The following is a 26,772-nucleotide window of genomic DNA, read 5'->3' as shown; positions in this document are numbered from 1 at the left end:
GGTCTTGGCGTGCATCCATGCGTCGCTGCGGTCCGGTCCCAGGTCGACGGGCACGTGCACCTTCCGCCGACCACTGGCGACAACATCGATGTACTGTGGAGACCTCACGCCCCACGTGTTGAGCAATTCGGCAGTACGTCCACCCGGCCTCCCGCATGCCCACTATACACCGTCGCTCAAAGTCCGTGAACTGCACATAGGGTTCACGTCCACGCTGTCGCGGCATGCTACCAGTGTTAAAGACTGCGATGGAGCTCCGTATGCCATGGCAAACTGGCTGACACTGATGGTGGCGGTTCACAAATGCTGCGCAGCTAGCGCCATTCGACGGCCAACACCACGGTTCCTGGTGTGTCCGCTGTGCCGTGCGTGTGATCATTGCATGTACAGTCCTCTCGCAGTGTCCGGAGCAAGTATGGTGGGTCTGACACACCGGTGTCAATGTGTTCTTTTTTCCATTTCCAGGAGTGTATTTACTTTGAGCTCATTGTGCAGCTGTCTTTCTGGCACTTGAAATTTTTACGCTTGGAGTAATCCAGTTTCATTTATTTCTGACTCTCTTTTGATAAGATTTTGGGGGAAATGTTTCATTGAATACGCCCAAAAAACAATTTAGAAATTTATCAGAATTTTTGTTGCTTGAGTCACAGTGGTCTAAAGGCGATCTTATAACACTCATCACAAAACAACTCTAAATTTTCTTTGCTAAAATTCCTTCTTATATAAGATTCAGATTTTAGTGTCTCTGTTTTGGGGGGGGGCTCTATAAACAAAGCTGAGTGATCAGATATCCCTAGATCTAGGCAAAACTTCCTTGTATCATCAAACTGATAATTTGTAATAATATTATCTATGCAGGTTGCTTGAGTGGAAGTTTTCTCTAGTGCACATAGTAAAGTTTAACTTGAGACCAGATTTTTGGATTAAATCATGAAATTTTTCAATGTCACTGCTTTCAGTTAATGTATTTAAATTGAAGTCACCTGCAATCACAATCTTTTTCTTGCTTTGTCTTTTAAGTTTATCTAAGAGATATTGAAATTCTTCTAAGAACAGTTTAGTAGCAGAATTCCCAGGAATTATATAAATTGATATTATCACAGTATTTAAATCACACAGCTCTACAGAACAACTTTCAAAAATACGTCCTTTGTTTAGATAACTAAAATCTTCTTTCACTTTAAATTTTAAGGAGGCATGCAGTAAGACATAGGAGCCCCTACGAGATTTGTTTTTTCTACAAAAGCTGCTGGCAAGTTTGAAATTACTGATTTTATTTATAATGTCTATTCATTCTTTTGTGTGTCAGTGTTTGATTAAACAGACTACCTGTATGTTTGCCAGTTCAGAAAGTATAACTTGCATTTCATCAATTTTAGAGTAACCTAGATTTGGACATTTTTATGCTAAACTGTTTAGATTTAAATGCACCAAGATAGAATTTTTGAGTTTTTTTATACTTGGAAGTCATGGCTGTGATTCATTTAAATGAAATCCTAAGGAACTGAAATTACATGTGGAGGATAGAAAATTCTGCAACTTTTTTTTCTTTTCTGTTGTTAACATTGTCAACTTGGTATTGGTATAAGTTGTCAAGTTGGCAATGATTACCCACCATCATTGACAGAAAGTTCACTGTTAGGCTTGTTTCTAGTAGAGCAGTCTTTCTACTAAACCTCTAGAAAATCTGAGAACTGTTAAGGATTTCTAAGTCCGTTTGGATTAGATTTCTCATTTACAATGCAAGCTGTCCCATCCATCACTAAAATCATGCATTAATTTTGTTTGTATGTTTTCATTTAGTCATACTCAAGAATTATTGAACTCTTCAAATGATATTGTAATTCAAATTGTTTATATATGAAAAAAACACTGTGATGGAAGGGACATTCTGCTTATGACAGATGGAACAGTTTATACAAGATAATTTAGTTAAAACCTAACCCCTAAAGCATCAAAGCATGGCATATCCTTTCTGCAATGCTACCTTTGAGGAATGTTTTCTGAAGTGTCCAAAGTGTGTTAAGTTAAATTCTACATTTAATTTTTAGTTTTTTTACTCTATTTTTATTTTTACTGTCTTAATCCAGAATTGTGAGTAAAACACTGGTCAACATTATTAACAGGTTTGCTGACTTGTTAATGGTTGCCGTACATTGTTTTAAACAGTAAGTTAGTTAGCTGTAAGTTAATTAGCTGTATTAAAGTGAAGAAACTGGAGGACAAGGTGAGACCAAAGCAGTATTATTATTGTCCGAAATCAGATGTGTTAGGTGAAGTGAATATTTGAAAAAAGACAGAGAAAGAAAGAAATAGGCAAGAATGAATGAAAAACGGGCCATGTTAAAGAACAAGAAAGTTATGAAAATGAAAAGAGAGAAAGAAAAGCTAAGAAAGCAGAAATACCAGTTGAAAAAGAAAGCAGAAAAGTCCACTGGAAATAGTACATCGCCCAATTCAATTTTATGGTGCTATAAATGTCCTCAAAGCCCGGGGAAGGCTGTAAAAAGGACAGAATGGGGGTTGCCAATGAATTGTAAAAAAAAGAGAGTAATTCTCAAAAAAGTACTCCACAATCACTTCACAGAATTAGCAAATAAACTGCTTTCAGATCCAACTGTCAAAGAAATTAAACGTAGCAGCCTTGGGATTATTGAAGAAATAAAGCAGACAATTTGTGATTTTTATCTTAAAAATAATAGTAGTGTGCAATCAGCAGGAAAACAAGATGTGAAGATGTATGGTGCTTACCACAACACGAGAGGAGAGAGAGAGAGAGAGAGAGAGAGAGAGAGAATGTGTGTGTGTGTGTGTGTGTGTGTGTGTGTTTGTGTGTGTGTGTGTGTGTGAGTGAGAGAGAGAGAGAGAGAGAGAGAGAGAGAGAGAGAGATTGCGCACGCTTGCTCGCTCGCTTGTGTGCACCAGTATCAAGCTAACAAAGTATCTGCAGGAGTCTGTGTATAGTGTGTGTGTAAACTTTCTTAGTCTTCCCTCTTGTTTCTTGTGGCAGGAAGATGTTAGGAGATTGTGATAAAGTCTGTAATCTTCATCAGTTTCTTCCAGAAACTTTTGACAAGAATCAGACTGTGAAATGGAAGCAGTGGAAGAGGGAAAACAAAAAAGCCAGTCCTTTCAAAAGAAAGTGTTACTCTCGATGAAGTGATTTCTGAAATTAATGATTAGGTTCCAATATTAACAAAAAACACTTTTATAAAAAACATTCAAGCTGTAGAACTGGAGAAGAAAAAAGTTGAATACCAATTCAACAGAACCTTCTTGCATAATATAATAATGAGCTAAAAGAAAAACTATCTGAACTGAAAAAAAATCTTTGTCTTCTCTGATGGGGCAGCATTGCAATTTAAAAATAAATTTATCTTGAGCACATTGTGCCATTCAAAAGATGACAAAGGTGTAAACTAACCCTGTGAACTAACCCTGGGTTTTTACACAGTGCTTAATTGACAGGAGTTCTCGGATTGTGCAAAATAAGCAATAAAAGGTATCTCAGTTCTTTTGGTAACTGCAGAATCAGTACTTGAAAATGAACAGAGTCTTTCTAAGTGGTGGCTGACAGCATCAGACTTTCCCAGAATTCAGTCTATCCACTTTTTCAGACCATATGACATGGTTCATTTGCTGGTTGTAAAAACAGGTGCATCTAAAATGGGTTGATGCAGTATACAGAAAGACATGAAATTGAAAAAAAGACATTAAGAATACACTGGTGAGCCAGAACATTATGACCACCTGTTTAATAGCATGTTGTTCCACTTTTCAAATGCAGTATGACAGAGATTCTGTTTAGTATGGATTCTCCAAGTCCTTGATAGGTTTCTAGGATTTGTGGCACAAGATGTCTGCACAAAGGACAAGCAATTTCAGAAAATTATGGGATGATGGTTTACAGCCATGCAGCTGGTGCCCTATGTGTGTTCCAGTGGGTACAGCTCAGGTGCATTTTCTTGCCAAGACATCAATGTGAGTTCCCTATAATGCACCTCACACCACTGCAGCATGATTCTGACGTTGCAACATGGACGGTTATCCTGCTGGAAGATGTCATCGCCGTAGGGGGAGACTTCAAGCATGGAGCAATTGGGTGGTTTGCTGTAATGTTCAAATAGTTCACTGTGGTCATGGTGCCTTTGATTGCGATCATGGATCCCATCGAAGCCCAGCTCAATGTTATCACTTGGCATTCTGCCCTCCCCAGCCAGCATCTGTGGCTTGGTGCATGTTTCATGCAGCCATTCACCTGGATGATGACATGTAAGGACTCAACCATTGACCTGGTGTAACAAGAAATGTGATTAATTTGACAGGTGACGAGTTTCTATTGATCCACAGTGAAAACTCAGTGATGCTGTGCCCACTGCAATCGTGACTGATACTGTGATTGGGTCAACACAGGAACACACGTAGGGGTTGTGTGATGTGGCCTTTGAATGGTGTGCTCTAAAACACTTACGCGTGCACCAACATTGTACTCTGTCATCACATCTGCCACAGATCACTGCCTATCCTGGATTACATATTGGGGGACCCTGTGAAATCTATGTTTTGTTATGTTATGAGACATGATCGTCCAATACCGTACAGCCCCCTCATTATTTTGCCATCCTTCAACCACTTTCCATAGGTGCTCACAACAGTAGTACACCAGCAGGCGATCAGCCCCACTGTTTCAGAGATTCTCATTCCCAGCCAGTGCCACAACAATGTGCCCTTTGTCAAAACTACTTTTATCAGTGGATTTCTGGATCTGCGGCCTGCATCTTTGTTATAGTGACTGCCCATTCAGCTCTCTTCCAGTTACATTCTTTCCTTACTGCACCACAGGTCCTTAACAACACTAGGAAGCATTCATTCATCTTTGTGATGGGTAGTGGTCATAATGTTTTGGCGCATCAGTGTACATCTTCAGATGAGTCAGATGATTTAGGCTGTGCTATTCCTGAGATTCAGAACAGCAATGACTGTGCTGCAAGCTGTTTCTATGAATGGTCTCAGTCTATAGATGGTATTTGCTATAGCAAAGATGAAGTGTTGAAAATAATTTTTCTTCCTGTTCCAGTAAATAGCAGGAGGTTTTTAAGTTGGATGGTGTGTAGAGCAAATGTGTTTCTGTTGCCTAATTTAGTCTGCTGACTGTTTTTAAGACGCTGTTCTTTCACTGAAGTCTTATTTGAGTTACTACTACCTTTTTATTTAGTGTCGTCTATCTTAAAGGCAATGAACATATTTTGGAGGACCAGTCATTGCACTTGTACTATCTGTCCCATCCATCACATAATATTTAGTGTTTCAGAAATTTAAATTTATTAATGGTCGTACATTAGCATATGCTATATATAATTCTTGGAGTGCCCAGTTTGTGCTCAGTTTACATTTAGTATTAGATGTATACATAACTCACAGAAATAATGCAGTGTTTTGCACTCTGCAACATCTGAGGCTCAATATCTGTCCCGCCCATCATGCCATTATTTTTCTGAATTACAGACAAAAATAATGGTGAATTACTAAAATTTACCATTAATGTTGCTTACCAAATAACTGTAGTTTGGATTCCAGAAAGGAACCAAGGATTTAAATAAAAAAATAAACATTTTATTTTGATTTCTCTAACTCCAAATACCCTATCTGTCACTCAGGGTGAGAATGCACTACAAAGTATGTCCTCTGTCATTATCCATTGAGAGTTAACCATTGTTGATGAGGATCACTGTATGAACATTCAAACAGTTTGACTTTGGCGCGTACAGTTTGTGGAAGGGCGCAAAGATATGCATAGCAAACAGTGCACAAGAAGTCCCACTACAGAGACATGTGATGATGCCATTATTGCTATTCACAGTATTGTGTACGCTGCTTGTAGGGTTACCATTGACAACATCCTGGGGCTGCAATTGCACATTCATACAACACAAAGACCCTGCCAGATCATCTTCACTAATACAAAGTCTGTGTGCAGTATGGCTATGAAGTCTTTCGTGCCGTATTTCTTGAATAAAAGTCTCTCGGTGTACATGCCGCATCAGTTCATGATAAAACTCCAAGCTTCCGACCACTACCTCCATGGTCATCATCAGGGCTAAAACTGACTACAGTTTTAGCCCTGACAATGACCATGGAAGTAGTGGTCGAAAGCTTGGAGTTTTATCCTGAACTGACGCGGCATGTACACCAAGAGACTTTTATTCTGTGTGCAGTGGGTGTACATTTGCTAAGTAATGTCCACAAGCTACTGACTCATGCCCACAAGCAGCAACAGATTGATCTAGCCAGAATGTGTCTGGAAGAGAGATCTGGTCATCAAATTGCTTGCACTTAGGATGAAGCTTGGGTCCATCATTTGCCCCAAAAAAGGCTAAGATCACACATGGCAACCATATTTTGGGACTGTCAAGGGGGCTTTGCTCATTCACTACCTACCTTGAAATACCAAGTACCAAGAGGTATTTTAATGTCTTGAAGAATTTTCAAGCTGCCACCAAAAGATAACATCCTGGACTTTCATCTCACAGAGTTCTCTTCCTTCATGTTTATACTTTGCCTCATACAGCTCATATGACTCAGGTGGAGCTTAGAAGATCCAACTGGGAAGTGTTGCCACATCCACCATATTCACCATATCTTGCCCCCAAGTGATTTTCACATGTTCTTCCAAATCAAAGGTCATTTTGAAGGTAAGCATTTCCACACAGATGGTGTAGTCATGTCAACAGTGAACAGCTGGTTATGAGCACAGGACCCAACCTGTTACAAAAATGCCAATGTTACCGAAATGCTTGGAAAGACTTGGCGACTATGTAGAAATATAACAGAAGCATTGTACAGTATTAATAAAATTATTTCAACATGATAAATAGTGTTTAATATTTTTTTATGAAAATAGAGAAACATATTTATTGGTCACCCATTGTATTAACAGCTATGGTGATTACTTTTGAGATAATAAACAGTTTACTCAGTTTTTACAACTGTCTCATTTTATTTGACTGCCTTTTATAAATAATGTACTACTGAAACAGCCAAGGAAATTAATGCTGGATCTAGAATTCGAAAAAGAAGCTTTGTAGTTCATTTTGCGGTCTAAGAAAACTTCGTCACAATGTTTCACTGTACCGAAGTTGTGTCAGTTTTCTTCTTGGATGAAGTATATTATTACTTGAGAGAAACTGGTTCAGCATTTAGTCTGTGTGCCACTTTGGGAGCTTCCTATTAAATCATTTCAAATCGTTCATCTACGTGATATTCTGTGAACTTATTAATCAAACTCTTTGGCAAATTTATGTACTTGTGATTATTAACTGTCAGACTATTTAATTTGAAACATTAAATCAGATGAAAATAGAGAAAATAAATTTATATATCTGAATTTTTAAAGCAAGTGAATGTGCTTTTTGAGTTGTGATATAGGGTGGGTCAAAATGAATGCATGAATTTGACTTGCATAATAGAAGTGGAGGGGAGCAGTAAGTAACCCAGAGCACAGTTTTCTGTCTGTTAGACTGTCCAGTTTCAATAACAATGGTGCTATGGACAGTTCTGCATCATGTTTTCACTGTTCAACATTATTTCAAAGGAAATGAATTTGTTACCACTGGCCAATGACTGTTCCAGTTCATTGTCGTGCATAATGATTTGATACTTGATCGCGGCTCAGTACTTTGTTGGGTTAACTCTTTTTTTTACAGCTGGATCCGTTATGAAGAATAAGTCAACTTGTTGCCCTTGTGCTTTGCGAACTCCAGAAAATGTCAACAGAGGAAGAGGGTCTGTTCTTCCTCATTGCTCTGCTCCATTAGGCAGCATGCTACGATTTTGGGCATGTCTCTTCACTCGCTTCTGAACATCCTGAACTGAGAGTTACAATTCCATCCTTGATGACTTTGAAATGAAGAGCGTTTTGTGAAAGAATGTTCAATGTTGTTGGTACTGATGATATTTTGTTAATGATGAGTACTGCCTGCATGGGGGGGGGATTGGCAATGAGGGCAGTTACATCTAGTGAGAATTCATGTATCATAAATACGGAAAGCACCTGTAACCATAGGCCACATGTTGTTATGACCTACAGGAAATTATCACTAAAATGATCTGAAGATATAAATATTATGGCATAAAAATAATGTAAAAGAGATGTAAACTGAGTTAGAAAATAAATTACAGTATAGTAATGGAAAAACTTTATAGGACTTAGGAACAGAAATTACAAAAAGCTTAATTTAAAATCCCAATCTTTTTCTTTAAGAAAGCTCATTCTCCCTAGCCACTTGACTAAACTGCCTCCCCCCAGCAAGGATAGCCCTCTAACATGGTTCACCCTAGAAGACTCTATTCTGGACATTAGCCACATCACCAGGGATGATGCACACTTTATACGCCTCATTGGACACTCACATGCTGATCTGGAACTTGTCAGTGATATCATCCTGACCCCATCTCCCCCCCCCCCCCCCCCTCCCCCATCAGATACCTCTACATGAGGCAGATCATCATCGAGTGTCTTTCTAATTCACTGGCAAAAGCATTTCATGTAATTCACGTGGAACAAGATGGCGACAGGACATCCTCTCAGTTCTGGGATCACCTAACTGCCCTTGTTGATTCTAACATCCTCCCAAACTCTGCCTTATGTGCCATTTGGATCATCAAGCTTCAATATGACATACAGCTGCAACTCTTATCTTGCCTACAGAACCACTGGAATGTAGACTTTGTCATGTCAAGTGGCACTGCCAGCTCATCACTTCTACAAGAACAGATTCTGCTACTTATGTTTGCAGCTCTGCTGTGGATACAGCTGCCCTTCCTCCTCACCTATGCAGAGTAGGTCATGTGAGATCTTGTGCATCAGAAGACAGAACAGTGCATTGACCAAGTGGAAGGTGAGGCTCACTACCTTCACTCCATGCCCCCCACTCCTCACCTACTACTCTTGATGGGTCCCCAGTGCAGTGCAGTGGTGGACATCAGAACTTCACGTCTTCCTCCTCACCCTACCTACTCACTGCATTGGATCCATGCGAACTTGGGGGTTACCACCAGTAATTGTCACACTCCATGAGGGATGGAAAAGTCACCACCTTGGCCACAGTAGGTGCCACATCCTGTGCTGCTTCTCCAGTGCCCCATCTCCAAAATCAGTCATCATAAAATGATCACCTTGCATCTGGACACCTCAGTGTGCTAGACAGGTTAACAAGCATGTGCATCCTGATTGACACCGGGGTGAATTCAAACATTATCCCACCTGCTCTCACTCCAGCGAACAACCTGCCTTTCCCTGGTACACTCCAAGCAGCTAGTAATTCAGATATCAACATCCATGGTGCAGCCATGCTACTGTTTCAGCTCACTCCTGATCTGCGGTTCCCATGTACCTTCCACGTGGTAGACATCAATAGTTCTGTCCTCGGGAAAGACTTCCTTAACCCTCAAGTGGTCATGCCTGTGTATAAAGCACACCAATCAAAAATAACATTGTTTTGTACCATTCCATTGTTGTTTTACAGTTGCAAGCCTGTACATAACCCTTCATTATTGCTTCAGCTAACACAGTGATAAGTTGTGTTGTCATACATCCAGGTGAGCAGCAGTAATAAAAATAAACAGCAAGCTAGGAAGAGACACAATTTATGATCCATGCAAGAAAATAATTTAGATTTGGAGACAGCAGCAAGATCCCACAACAAGACAGCAATTTTCAAGATAATTAGTTCAAAGTGGTTCAAATGTCTCTGTGCACTATGGGACTTAACATCTGAGGTCATCAGCCCCCTGGAACTTAGACTACTTAAACCTAACTAACCTAAAGACATCACACACATCCATGCCTGAGGCAGGATTCAAACCTGCGACCGAAGCAGTTGCTTGGTTCCAGACTGAAGCACCTAGAACTGCTCGGTCACCATGGCCGGCAAGATAATTAGTAATCAACTAAGTGGTTGACAAGGAGCTAATGACACTGCTCTTTTTAATACTTTGAGTGGATCGTTACTGTGCAGTAACACTTGCGTGTGGCAACTGAGTGAAATGAAAGGTTTATTTTATTATTGGTTAGCTTAAAATGTTTTAGCTGGTATAACCTTGCTGTTTAATCAAACTTAGATTAAGCTTTAATTTTGTTCATGCGTGTTTACCTTGGTAACATAAAGGCAGCTATTCTTTACACATGTACAAAGTGCACCATACACCCACTCATGTTACAAAAAATGGCATGCCTGCTCAGGGATTAAGCACTTCAGCCTCTTGCCGGACTTTCAGACAGCTGTGCTGTTGCGTCATACTTCAGGCACACGCACCTGCTCCACTGGCTACAGACCCTACACCTTGATGAACATGCTCATCTGTCCATCATCTGAGTATGTAATTCTGACAGCTCAACTCACCAACTCCATTGTTGAGCTTTTACTCCAATATCAGGACATTGGTGCCTTTCATGCCAGCAACAACACACTCCATTGGCTGGTTGTGGATGTTTCCGACTACCTGACACATCCACGGAGTGTGATCAGTGCTCTTCCTGCCATGATACTACCTGCTGCAACTCTGGCTGACAACACACATTGTGCTCTGCTGCAGACTCGACAGGTCAGTGACTCTTCATGTATCAGTGTTGTGTGTGATGCTCTCATCACCTCTTCAAGTAGTACCTATTCTAGCTTAATGACCACAGAAGGCTCTCGTGTCCATTACAAGGCAAGCTGTCTGACAGCTAACAAACTGTGCCATGCAAAGACTGCTGTGTAGGAACTGTTACACACAGGTATAGTCTGCTCTTCTCCTAGTATCTTGTCTTTGCCTATCCATTTGGTCCCTAGGAAAGACGGGACCTACAGGTTGTGCGGAGACTACCACAAACTGAATATGTGCACAGTAATTGACAACTTGACAACTATCCCATTCCTCACATCCATGACTTCACAAAACAACTGCATAGAACCCCCCCCCCTCCACCCCCACCCCACCCCACCCAGTCACCACTTCCATCATGCACTGATGATGCTGCTCGCAGTGTGGTTTCAGTTGCCCAAGACTGCAGTCGTGTGTGTGACTTGTGTTTGCGTGAGTGTGTGTGTGTGTATGTGTGTATATTGTTGACAAAGGCCATTGGCCAAAAGATTTAAGCATGAAAATCTTATTGTTGTGCCTATCTGCGACTCAGCTTCTCTGCTATATGGTGAGTAGCAACTTTCCTTCTCATAATACTGTTACACATCACCATCACATACAAAATTGTATGAAGTTCATTCAGTGAGTCAGCTGATATAATGTTGGCCTGTACAAGAATCGATAGTATACATGGTATCGGTTATTCCTATAAAAAGAAATGCAGCATTAGAGGAGGGTGACCCATTATAACCTGGACAAGCTGGCTCACTTTCAGAAACAAAACCCCAATGTACAGAATTTATTAGAAGACTTGTCTGCATCCAATTAGAAGACTTGTCTGCATCCCCTATAGTGGAATCCTGACTCCTACCTAGTTCAGCTACTCCAGTGTTCTGTGACACTTCTACTGGCACACCGCATCCCATAGTTCCTTCTGCCCGGCAACACACAGTCTTCAGTGCCACTTGCGACCTGGTCCATTCAGGCATCACAAAATCATGATGCACCTGCTTACTGAGAGCTTTGTTTGGCTGAACATAAAAAGTGACTCCAGTGCATGGGCATGTGCGTGCATTCCCTTTCAGTGTAGCAAGGTCAGTCGATAAGCGCTACTTCCTGTAGGATGTTTTAACATCCCAAAAGGACTTTTAAATCTCAGCCTGGCTGGTTCCCTACATCCCTTTGGAGGTTTCAAATACAGTATTTCTATGATTGACTGGACTACTAGGTAGGTGAGGCAGCTCCCTTGCCGACAGACTGGCCAACTTGTTAACCTGTGCTCTTGTTCAAAACTGTCCAGCCTGCTTTGTCTGCCAATCATCAGTCATTTCAGAACAGGGTCGGTAATTCAAATTGCTCCTTTTTGCTAAGCTCTGCACTCTATGCGGCGTTGCCATATTCTGTACCACTGCCTACTGGGGATGGGCAAATTTTTAAAAATATTAATATGTATTGTATCAATACTTACAAAGGATATTGAAATTATCAAGAGAAAACTATTGATATTTCAATAAATCGCCTGATGTTTTCAATATTTACAGGAAATAAGAAAAGAAAAAAAAAAACTGATTGAGGTCACAGAAAAGAATATCAAACATTTAAAAACTGATAAATACTTTATTACATATAACATTAACCAATAAAAGACAAGCAATGTATTATAAAGTCACTTACTGACAAAAAACTGATTAATGAAACCAATAATCATCACCGATGGACATTAACATAACTCTTCATTTAATATGTTCCCCTGTCAGTCTGCTTCTGTTATCTGTCACAACCAAGTTTACTAAGGAAGCCACTCTTTCAGACGAAACAAAAGAATTTTGGAATATTAAGCAGTTTTGGTGAATATCTGACAAAACAGATGTGAAATAATGACTGAAAATTTCAGACAACAGAGTTCATTTTCTATTAAATACCAGTGCAGTAATGTGTGTGATTTTTGTGCTATACATTATTTTTACAGTGTGTCTATCGTTCCTTGATCCAGGCAATCAGGAGGTATGAGAAGTGCACACTCTTCCTCATAGCTGGGAGCAGGGAGTAATAATTTCAACCATTCTCATATGGTCCGTCACTAAATGTGTGCATTTTGCACTATGTACCTATCATTTGCAGTGGTGGAAATGACACATGGAAGTAACAACCAATGACAAATATGAAGTACAGATACATTCATGTTCAAATCTGGTGCTCATTTGTAGTACTGAATATGAAATTAAATTAAGCCCATTGAAAGACATTTACTGTCATATTGCAAAGATTGGTAGTAGCTGAAATGGGCAAGAAATATGCTGATGAAGACTATAGCACCTATGAATCAAGAAATGACAGACAAAAAAATATTGCTTTTGATATTCAGTATCAAATATCGATCAATCAATATGTTGATAATTTATCGATGACACACAATGATATTGTTTTCAATAAATATCGATATTTTGATGTACCACTATTTTTTGCCCATCACTTCTGCCTACCATCCACAATATAATGAACTTGTGGAATGCTGGCCTCAAACACTGAAAATAGTGCTCATGTTTCATGCCAGGGGCTGGGCAGAAGTGTTCCATGGATTCTATTGGGCATATGTACCACCTTTAAAGAGCATCTTCAATCATCTTTAGCTGAGATGCTGTACAGTAAACCTTTGGTATGTTTAGGACTCGGATCCTGTTCCCCATTTCAACCCTCCCATATTACTTGAGCGTGTCCACTCACATATCTCATGCAGTCAACATGAGCCCTTCCATGCCCACCCAGCTCTGTGCATCTTCATTCACAACTACCTTGCCAATTGCGACTATGTTTTGCTCTGTGTTGACTCAGTTTGCACAGCTTTGCAGCTCCCTTATTTGGGCCTTCACAAGATTATCATGCTCTAACATTTTTTTAAAATTTTACACATCTATTTCTGTAGGACCAAACTGAGGAGTAAATCTCCATGGTCGTGGAACATGTCAGTATATGAAATTACAAAAGAAAGTAAGAATAGATAAAATCAAATCTTTATGAATCCTAAAAAGACAGCAGGCTGTAAGAACAGGTTTATAAAAATGCAGTCAGCAACATAACACAGGAATTAGCTTAGTTTTTCAAGGAACTCCTCAACAGAATAGGAGGACTGACCATGAGGAAACTATTCAGTTTGGATTTGAAAGCACCTGGCATACTGCAAAGATTTTCGAATTCTTGTGATAGCTTATTGAAAATGGGTGCTGCAGAATATTGCATGCCTTTCTGTACAAGAGTCAAGGAGGTGTGATCCAAAAGCAGGTTGTATTTCTGTCTTAGTATTAGCTGGGTGGAAGTTTCTAATTCTTGGAATGAGTTGATACTTTTAACAACAAATGACATTGAGGAATTTATATATGGAGTAGCCAATGTCAGAATAACCAGACCAATGAACAGGGTCAACAAGAGGTTTACAAGCTTAGACCATTTTTGCCTGAGCCACCTTTTTCTGAGCCAAAAATGCCCTTTGAGAATGGGAAGAGTTACCCCGAAATATAGTACTATGCATCAAAAGCTAATGAAAATAAGCAAAGTAGACTACATTTAGTGTCTAACTATCACTTACTTCAGATGCTGTTCTAATAGTAAAAAAAGCAGCATTAAGTCTTTGAGCAAGACCCTGAACATGGGCTTTATATGACAGTTTACTATCTATATGAAAACCTAAAAATCTGTAATGTTCAGTCTCGCTAACCATATGCTTATTCTGTCTAATCAGAATGTTTTGAATTGTGTGTTAGAAACTGTAAAAACTGAGTCTTACTGTGGTTTAGTGTTAGTTTATTTTCTACAAACCATGAATTTATGTCTTGAACTGCTCTATTTGAAACAGTGCCAACATTGCACTACCAAGCTAGTGTCATAAAATATTTTAGAATCACCTGTAATACTATCATTTACTTAAATAAGGAACAGGAGTGTCCCCTGCACTGATCCCTGGGGCACCCCCAATTTAACTGCACCCCACTCAAACCCCACATCATAGCCATTTTCAACACTGGAGAATAACCTATTGCTGTATGTTCTTCAAGTAAGAGGTGAGCCATTGTGAGCTACTCCATGTATTCCATAATGGTCCAGCTTCTGGTGCAAATTTTTATAATCAACACAATCAAATGCCTTAGTTAAAACAAGCATAGTGTTCAAAACTTTTTGTTTAGTTCATCCAGTACCCCCACAGTGAAAAGAGAATGTAGCACTTTCAATTATTAAATGAATTTTGAAACCAAACTGTACATTTCACAGCAAATTATGTGAAATGAAATGCTCAACTATCCTCAAATCCACAGCCTTTCAGTCTCTTTAGCAAACACTGATGGCACAGAAATAGGTCTAAAATTATCTACATTATCCTTTTCTCCCTTTTTATAAAGCGGCTTTACTACTGCATACTTTAATTGTTCAGGAAAGAATTCCTAAAGGAAAAATTACAAATACGGCTAAGTAGAGGGCTAACATGTGCAGCACGATACTTTGGTATTCTGATAGATACTCCATCATATCCATGAGAGTCCTCTGTTATTTTCCTCAACAGTAAGCCACAAAAGATGTCCTTGCAAAAATTAAAACTGGCCCTTCACAATTGAAGACACTGCTACACAAGACCAGTCACCAAATGAACTTGCTCCAGTTGAGTGTTGTGACTCATTGTTATATCAAACTGCACTGATTATTACATCCTCTTCAGACCCCGTCCCTCCAACTGCTATGGTGGTTCCATCAGTATTGTGCTCAGAAGAATTGAGTCTCGTGTGCTCATTACAATTTCTCAACCTCCCATCATCACTACTGAATGTTGCAACCATCCCCATTGATGTCTTGCCATTCACCTCCAGAGATTTTTTTGATCCAGACCCTTGACAATACCCTCTTCCTTCTCCATACCCCTCCCCACTGCTTCAATGACCCCAACACTGCCTACAGAAACCTTCTCAAACATTACCCTTTACCTCCTTCTGCAGACTGTGCCAACATACTGCCTCCACTGACTCCTCCAGGTGGCTTACCACCATTACCATTCCTCTTCTTTTCACATTCTGAACTCATTTCCCCTCTTCTCATATTCCTTTGTCCCATGCAGGTCGTGCCCTCCACCCCACATTTTGGCACTGAAATTACATGCTTTCCTCACCTCCTTCTTCCTTGTGGAGCAGCGGTCCAGCCTCACCTTCCCCCATGGCAGCTACAACACGGCTGGTCAGACTGCCTCTCATCATATCGGAAACTCCTCTGTCCTACAACATCCCCATGCTCTGCACTACCAGAGGAGTTGAGGCTCTGTGGCGGTAGTCAACTCAGTATGAGCTGACCACAACATTTGTGAGGACTAACTTCTTTGACTTACTTTCAGTGTGCTCACATTCAACCATGTTGCATGTCATTTTTGGGGTCTGATGTGGTTTTTTTGTAAAGAGATTCTGTTAATAAAGTGTTTATCATTTAACAGTGTGCCTCTAGTGGTTCCAACCATGGCATAGTGTTGGACTACCTATAAGTGAATAACATTCAGCATACCATGGGGGGGGGGGGGGGGGAGGGGGGGGGGAGAGTGGGTCTCGAAAGTGAGGGAACATCAGATTCTATTGTCATACAACACATGCTTGTAGTTATAAAATAATTTTCAACATTTTCTGAAGCAACACTTGTGTGCACTTTGATATTGTCCTTTAGTATCAAAAAGCAGTAAAAAAATTGATAACGAATATTGATGTTTCACAAATGGACATAATGTTTAGTACAACATCAATATTTTTCTTTTAGTGCCCATATCTAGTACAAGTTAACAGTTACAAGTGATGTGATAGTGTCATTAAGAAGAATAACCAGCAATTTATTTTCAACATATAGAAATAGTTTCTTCATCAAAATTGTTGCTTCTTCTGTAAATGTACAGCACTGTTCTTTCTTGGCAACATTAAAAGAATAAATAGTTGTGTCAATTGGACATTAAACAGAAGCATGTAAAAAGGCAGTACAGTCTTAAAAATGACATGTAAAAACTGAAAACCAAACTGGGAAGACTAAATGATATTGACTAGCCACCGTGTCATCATCTGACATCATGCAGATGTGGTATGGAGTGGTGGGGAGGGACATATGGCTGGTACACTGCTCTCCTGGCCAGTGTTGATTTTTCAGATATTGGAACTGCTACTTTTCATTCATGTAGCTCCTCAACTGGCATCACAAGGCTGATTGCACCCTCTTCCAGTCCTCTCACCAAGGAAAAATCCCTGGCAGTACTGGGAGTTGAATCCAGGTCATCCTCATCAGTGTTAGATACGCTGACCAATATGCTACAAGGCAGACCAAGAGTGACATCATAAAAAAATAGAGTACAGTACCCATATAACCAAAAATGCAAAATTTAATTTACATTTCTATAGCCAGACTGACACATCTCTACAACTATAGTCACTGATGCATGACTATGTGGTGGTGCTCGACTCAGAGGTAAACCAGCTCAAACCTCGGTGGTGGAAAATTTTCATTGCCAGTATTTGTCCAACAAAAAGAAGAGTTAGTGGCATAAAGTTTCTGATCACTAATCTTTGAGCCAGCGTCACAGGTTAAATTCCAAACCTCTCTGCAGCCTCTCACAAAGTGAGAGCATTTGATGCTGTTGATGGCCATACATCCATCAGTAGATGATGTTAAGCTCGCATATCCCCTTGGTGCTATTCCAGAGGTTGCATGTCAGTACTGGATTTCACCCTCACCCTCCATTTTATTCATAACAACTCAAAACCAACACTAAACTGTACAAACACTCAATAGTCATCCAGACCATATAGATACACTCTTGACCATAACTGGCATGAAGAAGATGATGGTGAACCAGCTCCACTAGCACCTTGCCTAAAGTGACGATGCAGCATTCATGGATCTCCTCCCAAATGATCATTCCATGAGCATGGACTACTCTGACTTTGGTGGTCAGAATATTAGGGATTGGAATGCTTGAAATAATGTGCAGGTGATTAAGAAACAAAGATTCCATGTCAACAAATTCTGGACATTACTAATAAGCTATGATTCGGGGTGTCCATAATCAAAGTTCTTGTTGCAAAACGCTGCAGAAAGTGAACCACTGCTCAGAATATCACAGGAAACCTTAACTACAGTGAAAATACTTAGTAGCAACAAACCATCAGACAAAGATCATTACGACACTTCTAGTCAAGTGATCTTATGCTCTTACCTTCTAAAACGTGGTTGAACTTGCAATCCCACTTCCACTGTTTTGTGTGTATGTATGTTGTAATTATCACTCAGTTTCAAATTGTACCACATTTTATCCTGCATTTCATCTAATTACATTTTTTCTGCATTTTTCCTTATTTACATCATTTTTACGTATTCTTCATATTTCTTCACAATATTCTGTTTTTACCTCAACTTTACACACATATTGGTTTCGATTGGATGTGGGGCTTATGTTTGATGGTAAGGATATACTTTAAATTGAAGAATTTTGACAGGATTTCCTAGTTCCTGTTCCTTCCACACCTCAGTCAAGAAGATGCTTTAATAAGTCCAAGAAAAGGTACACAATCATTTTAAAATGGTGTACAGAAATTTTGTGTAGGCTATTTAGTATCTATTTCAAAATACACAAGACAGTGTATGAGAAGTCATAGCTGACAGACTATTGGTATCTAACCTACTACAGTGGGTCTGACAATGGGATACGAAGTATGTAAAAGAGCAAACTCATATTACTAAAAAAAAAGGGGGGGGGGGCGTTATAGGTGTTGAAGGCACTAAATCTCTTCCACAACTGACATGACGAGACCGAAAAATGGATAAACATACTACTGGGTGTATGTAAAGTCTGGGAACAGATTCAATTATTTATTACACAAGAACTAAACATTGTACAGATGTCATACATATTGCACTTTGAAGAGAAACAATGAAAGTTTTATAACAAACATTGGATATGCGAACCATGAGTGACTCAGTAGACGTCAATACGGTAATCGAATTCTTGCCATACCTGTCCCAGCATGGCATCGTCAACTGTGGCAGTCGCTTCACGTGTTCTCTCCTGGAACTTCGCTACATCAACTGGTAGAGGAGGTACATGCACCAGATCTTAACGTTTCCCCACAGAAAAAGTCACACAGAGTGAAATCTGATGACCGGGGAGCCCAATTCATGAAACAGTTGTCCCCTTCTGTAGCACAGCCACCATGTTTGCAACTAGCACTGACCATCAGCAAATTACCAAACTGTGCTGTGGTGGTATACATGAAAAAAAGACTTTCAGGGTTTCTCTTCAATGTGTCATATTTATGATATCTGAACAATGTTGGTTCTTGTGCAATAAATAATTGAAAGTGTTCCCACACTTTATGTACACCATGTATAACAATTCCTCATACATGCATGGAACTGATGCGAGTATAACACAAGTCACTCTCTCTAGATTACATCATCCACCAACCATTAAATCACACAGGTTGTCAGTCCATCTCATGCACCTCCTCACAACTGAGTAATGATTCTGTTTCATTTCTAGGTATTTGTGTGATAACCAATCTATCCCTCCCTCTGTATGAATAACAAAATTCATATATTTCATTTCAAGAGGTCTGTATGACGTTTAACACAAATCTCCATCAATTTGGAATCAAAACAGAACACTTATCCTTGTAGCTTTCTATGAAAGAGAGATCTCCATGCATTTTGACTACAGTCTAAGCACAGATATTGAATATGACAATGTTGTGTCACCATTTTGTACCAAGTTTTCTGACATTTTTGCACACTTTTCAATATCTTCCCATCACCTTTCCTTTTTATTTCTTACACAACCAGGCATGGCTGCTGTTGTTGATTATACCATCCAGCTTTGATAGAGAACCCCAATCCAGCAAGAATATCACTAAAACACATATGCACTTACATGGAGTGATGTGAGGGTGAGTAACACAGTGTTGTAAACATCTGCACTATACACAATCATGTTCAGAAAACATGTGAATGTACCAGAATTGACAGGCCTCTTACCATAATCATACTCCAATTTTCTCATTGTTGAGTCAGGTAGAGCTTTTACAATGAGCTCAGTGTTATCATAAGGAAGATGAGCATGGGTACTTTATGGACAAACCTTGTGAGAGTAGATCTGCTCTATTGTAGGAGTCATTTCGGTCACCCAGTATTTCTGAGAGCAATATTAGATTCTTCCAGAAGTATCAAACCATAACAGGTGATGGAACTCACTCTTTTATACTTGCCTGTGAACCTAATATACACAGAAATAAAAATGAGATTTCTTAATCATACACAAGATGTAACACAATAACCACCATGACACAGCTGTAGCGGCACCACCATTTAGGATAGGGAAAGTTAGTTTTGTGCGATATTCTGAGCATGCGTTGTAGCCAGGTGTGGGCCAGATTGCAGTAAGTTATGCATACCAGCAGTTGCGAAGCAAATAGAGGCCACAGGGGCCGTTTTCTAATGAGATTCATTCAAGTGTGGCAGCTCTCCTGGACGGTGGGGCATGACACACTGCCGGGCTTCATGCAGCAAAAGATGGGGCGACAGCGTCCCAGTCCACGGCAGGTCATTGGTTCTACCCTCTGAGGCCGACACGAGGTCCACAGCCAGCTAGTGGAGGCCACTCTTCGGCTCACTACCGTGGGCAGTCGTCTCAGCTCCTGACACACGCTGCAGACTTTTGAGGCGAGGGCCACAGATTCGGAGGCCGGATCGCGTGCGGTCGTTGCCGCCGCGTTCTCAGCTACACCAGGGAGGAAGAAGCAGCAGCGGGGCCGGCCTACAGCTTCCAGCGGAGCAGCGCGGGGACAACAAGGACAGTAGCCACTGAGTCGGCTGCTGGCACAGCCAGCCTGACATAATCGGAACTCTGCAGCTGGCGTACAAGGCCGGCTTGTACGCTGGGGCGGTGGCCTCCACATTGTGGGGCCCTGTGACAGACTGAGGCGAATGGAGCACTGTAGTGGAAGCAAATAAATCATTTGGAAAGTTCTCGCTGAGTTTTAATACGGCACCTCCTGGCACCTATCCACTACATTTGGTGGCTTCCCGCTACATTTGATCATCCTGATACATTCGGTGGTAGAATTCGCCATAACATTTAGTGTCAGAATAGTGAACGTTGTCTGCCCAGTATGACGTTCGAGCCCACCGCCTGCAGTACAGTCACAAGATGGGGTAAGTGCTGACAAAATTGTTCTTTATGAGTGTTGGACGTTTACTTTCTTTTTTGTTTTTTCGAGAATGGCTCTGGGCAAGCCACATTTTAGATGTTTTGCGTATGCATGTTATTTATTTTGCCAGAATAAGTGTTAGTGTGTTTGGGGTAGTAAGATGTTGTTTTTTTGTGGCATTTGGTTACTTTTGTATTGATTTATGATGATACTGAGTATGACGATACGGAGCTGTAGGAAGTCAGATTATTCTTGTACTTAATCCCGAAACAAAACGACTAACTGGGAACAAAAGCAACACAATGGCAGAGTCGAGAATGCAAGGTGTGTCGGAACCAGAAGCGGTGCGGATTTTGTTGGAAAAAGTAGCACAATTGACAGCAGACAATACGCAGTTGAGAAATGAATTAACATCTAGAAGTGAGCGGCAAACGGCATCTGATCAGTCGTTGTTGCCTTGGGTGCAGGAGACTGATCCAGTTGCCGTGAGTCTGATTATTCTGTTTTCTGGCAAGGCATCTGAGGAAGTGCGTTCGTTTGTGGAGGACTTGGAGACTTCAGCAGTGATGAATGGTTGGTCCGATGAGCAGTTGTTACATATAGCCAAGATTAGATTAACGGGTGAAGCGAAAACATATGTAAGGTGTTCTTAGGCATTAAGGAAGGCAGGACAATTTAAGCAGTTAAAGGAAGGGCTTTTACAAAGATACAAGAAACAGAATAGCGCTCGGTATTTTTGAGAGAGGTTAAGTACAATGACAAGGAGACAGGGGGAGATGGTGGAGAAATTTGCGGACAGGATAAGAGAAATTTATAAGTATACTTACGAGTTGTGTCAGAGCGATGAAGCGAATAGTGTTCTGTTGCAGGAGGCACCTGATGTATTTTTGAGAGGGTTACCGGCGCATATGTCACGGAAAGTGCGTGAAGGGACTCCGAATGATTTATTTTCGGCCATTCAAAATTGTTCAAATGGCTCTGAGCACTTTGGGACTTAACATCTGTGGTCATCAGTCCCCTAGAACTTAGAACTACTTAAACCTAACTAACCTAAGGACATCACACACATCCATGCCCGAGGCAGGATTCGAATCTGCGACCGTAGCAGTCGCGCGGTTTCGGACTGAGCGCCTAGAACCGCTAGACCACCGCGGCCGGCTCGGCCATTCAGCTGGCAATTCAGTGTGAGGAAATAGACGTGGCAACAGGGGTACACGAGAGGCGAACAGTATTTGCAGCAGGTATAAAATTTTATAAGTGTGATCGTACGGGACATGTGCAGAGGCAATGTACCCAATCACCGAGGAATAAAGGAAGGGGTCGAAGTCAGCAGCGTGGAGAAGTAGTGGAGATAGGAGAGGTGGACAAGCGTTAAACGGCAGAGGGGGCGCAAGACCCACCTAAGGGAGCTCCCCTTTAATTTAAATGCTACGAATATGTATGCAGAGGTGGAATGTTCAGTGGTAGGATCCATAGGAACTAAAAAGTTTAAGATTTTGTTGGACACAGGGGCGCAAGTGTCAGTGGCTACAATATAATGGGACGAAGGAAGTTAGACGCACCATGTTACAGATTGCGTGGAGTGGGGGATGAGGAGGTCACGCCTTTGGGGTCGGTGACAGTTGACTTTCTCTATTTGAAAGTCCGATTTAATGCACGCATGGAGGTAATACCATGGGTTAGCGAGTGCTACTACATGATCCTAGGAGTAGATTTCTTGCATCAACATCAGGCCAAAATTGACCTTGGATAACGAATTGTGGAACTTGGTGGAATGTTATTTCCGCTAGGGGAAACTGTTGTCAATGCAGAGCTGTCGTGAGGGGCGTTCAACGTATATGAACAAACCAATTGAACCGCGTACATTAGCATTAAGGCTTAATTCGCATGAGTGTGTGTCTAGTGGCACCAGGAAGTCACTTTGGGTAAGTGTGGAGTCAAATCTACCTGTGGGTACAGTATGTATTATTGAACCATTAAAGGATAATGAAGATTTGGGTTCATTGGGTTGTTTTGTGTAACGCAGTGTTGTGCGCGTACAGGAGGGGAACGACGGGCGAATAGTTCCCGTGAACGTGGATAGTTTTAGCGTTGTAGACGCGAATTTGAGGAAAGGAGTTTTAGTAGCAAATTTGGATGTGCCAGATGACGAAGACTGGTGTTCGAGAGGTAGGCGAAGCGATCAACCACTAACTGTCGATAGAACTGCATTGCGTGACAAAAGTAAGCATTTGAAAGTAGGAGAAAGAGATCATATGGAAGAATTATTATGGGAATTTAAGGATTTGTTTTTCCACAAGGGCGGTTACCATCAACTCCGTTAGTTCAACATAGGATACCAACAGGGAAAGAAGCACGTGTTTACCGTAAACCATAGAGAATACCGAGGTATTTGCAGCCGATTGTGGAGGATTTCATTGATCAGCAGCTTACGGACGGTATTATAGAGCATAGTAATAGTTGCTGGGGAGCAGGCATTGTCATTGTGCCTAAAAAAATCTACCGATGGAACTAAGAAATACAGGTTCTGTTGTGACTACCGATACCTCAATAATAAGACAGTAACGAACGCATACCCCATTCCAAAGATATCGGAGAGTGCGGACCACTTAGGACAGTGCCAGTACTTTTCTACGATGGATTTGATAATTGGTTCGTTAAAAACTGCTTTACCTACACCTGCTTTACCTACACCTGCTTTACCTACACCTCCCGATCGCGGGAGCCGCTACCGCGGCAAATTCAAATTATAATTGAATGAAAGCAGTTTTCCGGCATTTAAGCCGGCAGGTAATGGTACATTAAAATTATTTCTTTCAGTTTCCCGGAGACATCAGAGGAAGAAATTTAAAATTGTAAGACATTTCCTGGGGCAGATATGGACTCTGACTACAATTTATTGGTTATGAACTGTAGATTAAAACTGAAGAAATTTCAAAAGGGTAGGAAAATAAGGAGATGGGACCTGATTAGGTTGAAAGAACCAATGTTCGTTGGAAGTTTCAGAGGCAGCATCAGGAAACATTTAGCAAGAACAGGGGAAAGAAATTCAATAGAAGAGGAAAGGGTAGCTCTGAGATATTAAATGAGGCCTCCAGAAAAAATTCACTATTTCAATAAAATAAGTTGTTGGCACCATTTTTTTCTCTGTTCTGCCGCTATCGTTTACACCCTTAAAACACGATCAAAACAGCTTGTGTCTGCCCTCAAACACACCTGCAAGATAGCCTACAGTTGCAAAAGTCGGTGTGTCCATTTCTGGTTGCGTGATTCCTGTCTAACCGCATACTCGGAAATCGCTACATATCCGGAAAAAATGGTGAATTATTTCTGATAAGAAAAAATATAAAGGTCACTGTCGGTTGTTTCACTCACAGCAATTTCATATTTCGATTTAACACACAGGAATCACGAAATCATTACTGAGGAAGTGCGCTCTTACATGTAAGTAATAACAAATATGGCAGAAAAATCTTCACTTACACGAATAACATCGTCTTAGAACGTCTTGCATATGTGAAAAGAAAAAAGAAAAAATTGTACCCCATCCGTGCTCGAACCCGCGTTTTTGGCCACGCCAAACATCAGTACTGCAAAGCTCAATTCTTGTACTATTGTGGAGAGGAACATAGGCTGACTTCGTTGCCAAACGGTGCTGCGTAAGTCATAAATGCGTGAGAGTTTGGAAGGTTTCCAATGTCAGGCTTCACATAACTGCTTTCCATTGTTACTTGAAAGTTTTAAACACATTTCGATAATTACTAACCAAACAATTTGTGGGAAAAAAGTACACAAATTCACTAGTAACGCCAGTTCACACTCATGCAATATATGTAAGCAGAGCCGATGTCTTCATATTTAATGATCCTTAAACTCTTATTTGCATAAAAAATAACACATACTTTGAGAGAATATTGACCGAAAAAGTTTTTTTTTTGGATGTAATCATTCACAGTAACAACCAAACCTAACTATATTTCTAACAAAGGAAAATAGTCTATTATAAACTCACTTTCCGAGCAGATGCGTCCTTTGGTGATTCTTTAGTAACACAGTCACTAAATCCAACGCTAAAACCGCTAACTATGTTCAAAATAACAAATTATACGTGTACATAAACCACAGCTCACCGATCGACAGGGCCACACCGAAATCCAAAAGCTCTCGGTACAATTGTCGTAAAATCGGTGGGAGGGCCGTTCGGTAACAGGTCTCAGAAGCTTACTGAATAGGATATTTCGATAAAGAACAAAAAATGACGTCACTACCGAGACTAATCTACTACACCGATCGGTATGAACGATGCAGAATAGGGCCCCTGTGTGAGGACGTCGGTCGCGCCGGTCGGCCTTCTTCTCGACTGGGGCTCCGCCGTGGAGGGCTAGTGCGGCCTTACAGTTTACAGCCATGGCAGTTCACTCATGCCTAAGGCAGGTACAGTGGCGGGCCACAGGTCCCACACCTGGGCAACGGAAGCACTGGAGTGGGACTTTCTTGTTCCGTAGACGTTCGACGGTGACCTGAGTTTCGGCCAGTCTCTTCACCGAAAAGAGTATCTTGTTCTGCTGAAGTCTTCGACACTTGATAGTTAGACTCGCACGCCGTCACAGTGAAAATGGCTGTCGTCCACTGTTTGACGGACTGCACGAATCCTTTGTAGCCTTTTTTTAACCTCCATGATGATGGGTGGTAGCCGATACTCAGACCGCATGGGAGGTAGTGCCGGGTGGAAGCTGGTTTTGTCTGCATTCTCCTGGTTCTCGGCCTACCGTGTTTGTGACCTCTGCTCCGACTGCGTGGCAGGGCGTGCTAGACAGGAGCTGGCTACGTCTTCTGCGTGTTGGCTTCCAGCTGCTGCCAGTAATTGATATCAATTTGCGACTGGGATGATGGTTGCAGAACTTTTGGTTGAATAGAAAATATTCGCATGTCTAAAGTCACAATTATCACACCAATAGAGTACAATTAAATGTTCGAGGATGATGGAATAGTTTTACAATCAGTAATAGATGGCTACAGTAGGAAGGACGCAGTTGTTGATATCACTAAGCTACCTAGTCAATGGCACTTCAGATATGCCCTTGTAAAACGGGTTGTGATCGCCAGAAATAAATATGAAAATGCGCTGCTAAGAAGTGGAGTAGTCCACAGAATGGACGCTGGTGAAGGCGGTGGGATATTCAGACTAGACGATTCCACTCGTTCGTGGAACCAAATGTTATCCAAAGTGAAAGTTGATTTTCTGATCAGAAAGCATTTCGGGCAGACTTGGAACGGAAATGAAAATATTGCATTCCACAAGAATCTGTACTGTGAAGAATGCTGAGAAGGATTCAGACTTTGAATTCATTCAGAGGATAATGAGTTGCCTGTGTAATTTAAACGGGATAGGACAGGACTGCCGACCGAAGTGGCCGCGCGGTTCTGGCGCTGCAGTCTGGAACCGCGAGACCGCTACGGTCGCAGGTTCGAATCCTGCCTCGGGCATGGATGTGTGTGATGTCCTTAGGTTAGTTAGGTTTAAGTAGTTCTAAGTTCTAGGGGACTAATGACCTCAGCAGTTGAGTCCCATAGTGCTCAGAGCCATTTTTTTAGGACAGGACTTGGGAGCTTGTGACTACTTTCAAACTTTTGTTTAAAGTCACATACTTTCTAATCACAATCAATTGTAGTCAATAAATTGTCTCATTTGTACCTGTATTAAGGTGTCTTGTTATGTTATGATAATATACTCACACCCATCTCTACAGAAACAAAACTCTGTAGGTCTGTGAGAACAGATGCAAAACTCGATGAATAAAATTATTTTAGACTATAACTAGTAAAAGGAAAGCTTAATATCTCGGGGATTGTCAGAAATATACTCCTTAGGTAAGCATAAATCTATGATGAAAAGGAATTAAGAATATATGCGATACGAAAGATGTAAAGTTTCCTGCGTTTC

This window comes from Schistocerca cancellata, chromosome 2 (genome assembly GCF_023864275.1).
Source record: "Schistocerca cancellata isolate TAMUIC-IGC-003103 chromosome 2, iqSchCanc2.1, whole genome shotgun sequence".
Taxonomy (NCBI): Eukaryota; Metazoa; Arthropoda; class Insecta; order Orthoptera; family Acrididae; genus Schistocerca; species Schistocerca cancellata.
The sequence above is the reverse complement of the archived record's forward strand: the minus strand, read 5'-3'. Positions refer to the sequence as shown.